Below are 8309 nucleotides of genomic sequence, written 5' to 3' on the forward strand. Positions count from 1 at the left end.
TCAGAGCGCTTCAGCCTTCACTTAATAGAGATAGTGGACGATATAAACTCCCTGGCACTTTTGATCAATTGCTCATTTCACCTATCAGCTAGTAACGTCTCGTGTGAATAGGGTCACGTGTTTGTAACCGTAACTCTCGTGAGATCACGTTGTAAAGGGATTTTCCATTAATTATCCTGATGAAGGCCACAGTGGTCGCTGAAAATTTGATTACTGCCCACACACATGAACTTCCATGATACATTGCTGAACTATTTGATAGTTTCTTAGTCCTGATAGTTCTGAGGAGACAGAAACTGTTGAAATTAAATGTTGTTCATCTTCATACTCCAGGACCACACAGCTTTTGTTACCATGGCAACAAACAGCAGTGGTTCTGATGTCATCAAAAGAGGATCGGATGGGAGATCTTCCACAAAAACGTACAGATGTGAGGAGTGTAGCAAGCAGTTCAGTCATCTTTGTCGTCTCAAGACACACATGCGGACTCACACAGGGGAGAAACCTTACAGGTGTGAGGAGTGCAGGAAGCAGTGCAGTACCCTTGGTAACCTGAAAACCCACATGCGGACTCACACAGGGGAGAAACCCTACACGTGTGATGAGTGCAGCAAGCAGTTCAGTCAGCTGGGTCATCTCAAGACACACATGCGGACTCACACAGGTGAGAAACCCTACAGGTGTGAGGAGTGCAGCAGGCAGTTTAGTTGTATTTGTCATCTCAAGACACACATGCGAACCCACACTGGTGAGAAACCCTACAGGTGTGAGGAGTGCAACAAGCAGTTCAGTCAGCTGGGTGGTCTGAAGAAACACATGCGGACTCACACTGGGGAGAAACCCTACAGTTGTGAGGAGTGCAGCAGGCGGTTTAGTCTGCTGGGTGATCTGAAGAAACACATGCGGACTCACACTGGGGAGAAACCCTACAGGTGTGAGGAGTGCAGCAGGCAGTTCAGAGAGTTGGGTAGTCTGAAGAAACACATGCGGACTCACACAGGTGAGAAACCCTACAGGTGTGAGGAGTGCAGCAGGCAGTTCAGTGTGCTGTGTAATCTTAGGAAACACATGCGGACTCACTTGTGACAAACCCTACAGGTGTGCCTGAGGAGTACAAAACCTCAGTTTTGAGAATTGAGTTGTGAGCCTTGTCAAATCAAACAGGGAAAAACTCTAACTCTAAAGTGTGAGGAGTGCAGCAGACTGTTAAGTCACCTGGGTCATTGCAAGAGACATTTGCAAACTCTAGTGGGTGATTGAATTTATTGCGTGCAAGAAGGTGAATCATGTGAGACCAGACAAGAAAAAATCAAAGAAATACTTGGATTGAGGACATGCTTGAAAGTTAATATGTTGCCGTATAGAACAACACCATGAGCAAGTGGAGTATTCAGAGCGAGTTTTACATAAGATTTTGTTTATTTCCAGTAGTAGTAAACTGGTAAAGGAAAGTCCATGTCCAAGTCCTTCATGATGTACTTTAAACAATGACTTTTAAAAAAGTGAAACGTTTGCCTAAGTGCCTTTTACAGAATGTTTTGTTCCTTGGAAACGTTGGACTGCATGTGGTACATCTTGTTTGTAGCATACAAAAAATACAGTACTTATAACAAGCTATCTAACTTCAATTCGTTTGTTCAAAGTTCTTTTGTTGTAAAAGAAAAGTTTGTTTTTATAGATGGATAACTATTCAATATTAACATGTCATTGTTTATTCTTGTACCCTAAATACTTATAGAATCAGTTTATTTACTATTTAGTATCTTTTTTTGTTCTTGAATAATGGTTTTCTTGTTTTCTAGAATTAGTGTGTGTAGAAGTAGTTATAACTGTATAGAAAGACGTTTGTTGCTGATATTCTACTGTTATTAAATTTTGTAGCAATAGAACCAACAGATTCTTGTTATAGCTCCTAGTATTCACTCTTATAGTCTTAAGTAATGTATCTATGTACTACTACTCCTCTTCTTCTTCACACATACACGCACACACACACCATACACCCCCCCTCCCCACACACACACACACACAGCCACCATACACCCCCCACACACGCAGAGACCTGTCCCTGGTGCTCAACACCATCCACTCAATAATAAACCTGTCCCCGTTACAAAACACCATCCATTCGTAAGTAAACTCAGGTGAGTACTCAACACTATCCACACACAGGCAGAGACCTGTCCTTGGTGCTGAACACCATTCCCTCAATAATAAACCTGTCCCCGTTACAAAATACTATCCGTTCGGAAGTAAACTCACGTGTGAACTCACATGTACACAACACTATCAGGCGATCAGACCTGTCGTTGGCGCTGAACAACATCCGCAGGCACATACAGATACAGCTCGCCTCTCTGCTGTACTTCTCATTAAAAACCACATTAATTCACACTGAAACTAATGTAGTTTGTCCCAAACTGTGTTTAGTCAACAAAAGATCGGTGCTGCAGTATTATATGTCAGACTCTGTGGTTACATACTGCATCTTAAGTTATGAAAGTTGAACGGGACATTACATCATCAGAAGCCAGAAAAGAGCCAAACTAAACTACGGTAGTCTGCCTTATGTGTTGTTCGGATCGCGGACTTTAGTGGCAAAAACAATAATTATAGTTTCTGTATTACCCCTCATGCATCTATCCCCTTGCACGATGCGCACTCATAGAGCACACAATGAATACACAGACACATGTGTTAGGATGGGCGCGAGTGCATGGGCATTGGCTTCTGCTGGGTACTCTCTCAGTTTCTGAGTAAAGTTGTACTGGTCTTTTTATCTTTGGCGTTTCCCCTCTCTTGATCTTCTTCAGCTCGCTTTAAGCCCTTTTTGTTTGTCTGCTGTCTCTTTGTTGGCTCTTTTCAACTCTCCAATATTCTCATCCATGATAAGCTTCCCTGCGTTGAGTAGCTGAGAGTTGTTCTGCTGTATGGCTTGCTGAATGGCTACGTCAGGATTCTGGCCCTCCATGATAAGCTTCCCTGCGTTGAGAAACTAAGAGTTGTTCTGCTGTATGGCTTGCTGAATGGCTGCGTTGTCAGGATTCATGGTGAGCGGAAAAACCACCCTGCTCGGTGCCATGTCTCAGCGTCGAATGAAGACCACTCCTTCGTACCTATTGTCTATCTGAATCTCACCTGGAGACTCATGTCACATGATCTCTCACCTGTCCTGCACACCTGCGGTGACTATGAAACAACTTAATTACTTGCTAATTCGTCAGGATTCGTCAAACGCCAGTAATTGTCATTTTATCCATCACCTCACAATACTCCCTCCCCCTCTCTGTCGAGCGAGCTTGCTATCGATGTTCACCATATAATAAAACTGTCTTCTTTCCACTATCGCCCTCCCTCTCTCCCTCATTCTATATCTCATACACTCCCTCACTTGCCTCTCTCACTCGCTCTCTGTACTTGTCTCTCTCACTCGCTCCCTTTACTTGTCTCTCTCACTCGCTCTCTTTACTTGTCTCTCTCACTCGCTCTTTTGATGCACACCCAAACATCAAACTGAAGAAATACACGGAATTGTGTGTAGGATTGGCGCGTGTGCTCGGACAACGCCAGCGAGCATTTTTAATGTCAAAAGTGCCAAAACGTACAGAAATAAAAGATCAAAAGTAGGCCGAAACAGAAACCAGCACAAAATATATTTCAGCAATCCCAAATGTTAGACGAATTCCAACGGATCTAAACTGGTCCGAAACAGAAACGTAATAACATATTACAGTATATTAATATGTATGCTAAAAATGTCGAAAGTTACAGAAAGTAAAGATCAAAACTGGACCGAAACAGAAACCTGCAGAAATAGCACAGAAATTTTCAAAACGAAAATGTTGGACAAATTCCAACTGATCTAAACTGGTCCGAAACAGAAACGTCGGTAACAAATTGATTATAGACAATTAATGACAGAAGTACCCATTTATACCGAAATCAAATATCAAAACGAAGCCGAAACAGAAACGTTAGTAACTGCACAAAGACTTTTGTAAACACACCCAAATGAGGGAAAAATTCTAATTAAAACTGTTCCGAAACAGAAACTTTAAAAAAATATTACTGTAATTTTAATGCCAGAAGGGGTCTAAACGTGCGAAAATGAAACAGGACCGAAACAGAAATGTTTTCACAGTGCAGTTGTCCAAATCTTTCATGATAAAGAAAAAGCAAAATGTAGGATTTATTCAAACTGGTCCGAAACAGAAACGCTTTCACATTGACAAACCAAACCGAATCTACCGTTTACGGTGTTTAAGTGTTGTTTGCCAGCCACGCAACCCCTAAAAACCTCCTGCCCAACGAAGGCCGAAAAATGGGGGACGTGCACCAGAGCCTTGTGCAATACAACCAATCACGATCTCTGGGATTTTAAGCTTAACATTCAGAGACAACAAAAAAAGGAAAACGTATTAAAAGTCTATTTCTTGCAACGGCGTACGTAGAAAAATCAATTCCCAATTTGCAAACTTCTAATTATGTAAAAGGGCGATGCAACTAAACATCAGTTAATGTAACTAAATAACTTCTCGACGAAATAACAATTACGTTGCTTGGCATAACAATACGCAATTTAAGCAAATAATATAAAAAAAGATCTGCTTTTTACCGGAAGGCAACGACACAGCTGCTATTGAAGATCAGAATACTCCTCTTCTTCTCCACGCAAAACACAGCTGCTATTGAAAATCGGAAAACTCCTCTTCTTCTCCACACATAACACAGCTACTATTGAAGATCTGAATACTCCTCTTCTACTCCACACAAAACACAGCTGCTATTGAAGATCGGAATACTCCCCTTCTTCTCCGCACATAACACAGCTGCTATTGAAGATCGGAATACTCCTCTTCTTCTCCACACATAACACAGCTGCTATTGAAGGTCGGAATACTCCTCTTCTTCTCCACACATAACACAGCTGCTATTGAAGATCGGAATACTCCTCTTCTTCTCCATACATAACACATTTGCTATTGAAGATTGGAATACTCCTCTTCTTCTCCACACATTGCATAGCTGCTATTAAAGATCGGAATACTCCTCTTTTTCTCCACACATAACACAGCTGCTATTAAAGATCGGAATACTCCTCTTCTTCTCCACACATAACACAGCTGCTATTGAAGACCGGAATACTCCTCTTCTTCTCCACACATAACACAGCTGCTATTGAAGATCGGAATACTCCTCTTCTTCTCCACACATAACACAGCTGCTATTGAAGATCGGAATATTCCTCTTCTTCTCCACACATAACACAGCTGCTATTGAAGATCGGAATACTCCTCTTCTTCTCCACACATAACACAGCTGCTATTGAAGACCGGAATACTCCTCTTCTTCTCCACACATAACACAGCTGCTATTGAAGATCGGAATACTCCTCTTCTTCTCCATACATAACACAGCTGCTATTGAAGATCTGAATACTCCTCTTCTTCTCCACACATAACACAGCTGCTACTAAAGACCGGAATACTCCTCTTCTCCTCCACACAAAACACAGCTGCTATTGAAGATCGGAATACTCCTCTTCTTCTCCACACATAACACAGCTGCTATTGAAGATCGGAATACTCCTCTTCTTCTCCACACATAACACAGCTGCCATTGAAGATCGGAATACTCTTCTTCTCCACACATAACACAGCTGCTATTGAAGACCGGAATACTCATTTTCTTCTAGATCTCCACACATAATACAGGTGCTATTGAAGATCGGAATACTCCTCTTCTTCTCCGCACATAACACAGCTGCTATTGAAGATCGGAATACTCTTCTTCTTCTCCGCACATAACACAGCTGCTATTGAAGATCGGAATACTCCTCTTCTTCTAGATCTCCACACATAACACAGCTGCTATTGAAGATCGGAATACTCCCCTTCTTCTCCGCACATAACACAGCTGCTATTGAAGATCGGAATACTCCTCTTCTTCTCCACACATAACACAGCTGCCATTGAAGATCGGAATACTCTTCTTCTCCACACATAATACAGCTGCTATTGAAGATCGGAATACTCCTCTTCTTTTCCACGCATAATACAGCTGCTATTGAAGGTCGGAATACTCCTCTTCTTCTCCACACATAACACAGCTGCTATTGAAGATCGGAATATTCCTCTTCTTCTCCACACATAACACAGCTGCTATTTAAGCTTGGAATTCTTCTCTTCGTTTCCACGCATAATACAGCTGCTATTGAAGATTGGAGTGTAGGTTTCCTAATTTTTTAGCGAACTTGTTTCGTAATTGGACGTTGGCTCCAACAATTGATCAACTTTCTCTCCAACCTACCACTGCGATTGATGGGTATTCCTAAACGCACATCAAGACTGACTTTAGGCGTGGAACTTCTGGTTTTTTTTTTTTTTTTGAGTCCCTTGAGAGATTAGCCTGGTTCCCGTTGGCCGTCCCGAAGACAGGTAAGATCGCATTCTTTACTGGTAAAGAACGGGGCTGCCCGGGTGTTGATTCTTCAGACTTCTGCGAAGTCCCTTCTGACCATACTCGGCGCGTTATCTCGCCACCTTGCTATCCTTCCTGGGGTGTCGAAATGTGTCCTTAAGGCGGAAAAACACTCAACTGATGGTCCCTCCTCTCTATCATAGCGGGAATTTAGGTTCATGTAGACGACAAACGGAACACCTCCTAGACAGACGATGATGTCTAGACTCCTTCTCCATTCCACAGAAATTCAAAGAAGACGAGCCAGAGAGAAAACAACCATATCTCTTCCGAATTCGATAATAACGTGATCGGCGGTCATATGAGCCAGATCAAATCTGATCCTTGTATATAATTACAAAAAAAATCCCATGTGGAAACTCGTTGCGGAGATATAAAAGTTTATATAAAGACATGTGTATCAAAAATTGATATGGATATACAATAAAAACAATGATAATGCACACATCTATGAAAGTATATATAAACAGCATAAATAAAGTAAAAACAGCATCTAGCACTACGGAACCTAATTTACGTGTACTAACACGGCGGTCGGTTGCTAGGCTAAAAGTCGCATTACTAGGGAGGTATCGGGTTACAGAACGTGTTCGAACGTGGCTGCGCGGGAGTCCCAGGCCGGCCCGGGGGCAACGGGTAAAATTTGAAAATAAACAAAAGTAATTGGAGAGTAAATACTCGTCAAAATAAAATGTAATAAGTGATTTTGTTTACCTCAAATGTTATTCTTGCACTGCCTTTGCTCCACTTTGTGTACATTTGCTTCCAAAATGAGATCAATTTCGGATTTCAAAAAGGGTTCACGAGAACCAAACAACTGATTTTAAGAGGCCCCAAAAATTAAAAATAAGGTTAGATTTTTGGATTTTTAGAAATATTACAGTAAATTTAAACTTTCTGTCTTAGGATTTTTTTATTTTTAACTAAAACTCGACTTACAGTCAAAAGAAGAGCTAAAAACGCAGTGTTTTAACTTTAAATACCGATAATTCATAATCGCGGCCATATTTAAAAAATCCCTAAGACAGAAATCTGTGGAAATCGTTCCTCTTCCAAACAAGCCCTCAATGAGGTAATTTGAGCGATTTTTGGGAATGGTTAAAATACCATGTTTGCACGCATGCTGTGCCACTTGGATATGGGGACCTGGATTTTATAACAGCGTCAACAAGAATTCTGACCTTCAAGGTCACCCACGATGACGGCAGTAGCTTCGTTACATGTTACATATCCACAATAAAATCACGGCATAGATGTAATGTTTTGAAAACGGTTCATATTTGTGGAAAGGTGGATTTTTCCTGTTCCGTGGTTCCCAAGTAAAAAAGGGCTTGAAGTAGCCGGTTGTAGCGGCTTTACTGTAAATGACCGCGGGTAACCCCGGATCGAACGCCCGCTCTATTCGAATGACGTCATATCGAACAAGATTCGCGGGTTCGGGGGATTCGATCTCCATAGTAGCGGAGTGGGACTTTTGGGCCCAAATCGACCATCGTGTAAAAATACGACCGCCAGAAGCAACATTACCTTATTTTTCGTCATCAAGACCCTGGACATTTATTTGTATAATCTACAAACACATACACACACACGCACTCACACACGGACATGCACACATACACACAAACACACACACATACACTCAAACATACACACACACACACAAACACACATACTCTCAAATACACACACACGAATACACACACACACGCGCGCGCGCGCGCGAACATGCACACATGCACACAAACACACACACACACACGCACTCAAACACAAACAAACAAACAAACAAACACACATACACCCAAATACACACACACACGCATACA

At 41.8% G+C, this 8309-nt stretch overlaps 1 pseudogene; it reads left to right on the forward strand.

Annotated features, from left to right (window-relative positions):
* The window catches only part of LOC109462704, a 65738-nt pseudogene that overhangs the window by 41679 nt on the left and 15750 nt on the right, over positions 1 to 8309 (forward strand).

This window comes from Branchiostoma belcheri, unplaced genomic scaffold, assembly GCF_001625305.1.
Source record: "Branchiostoma belcheri isolate BF01 breed outbred unplaced genomic scaffold, Haploidv18h27 scaffold12, whole genome shotgun sequence".
In the NCBI taxonomy this organism is placed as follows: domain Eukaryota; kingdom Metazoa; phylum Chordata; class Leptocardii; order Amphioxiformes; family Branchiostomatidae; genus Branchiostoma; species Branchiostoma belcheri.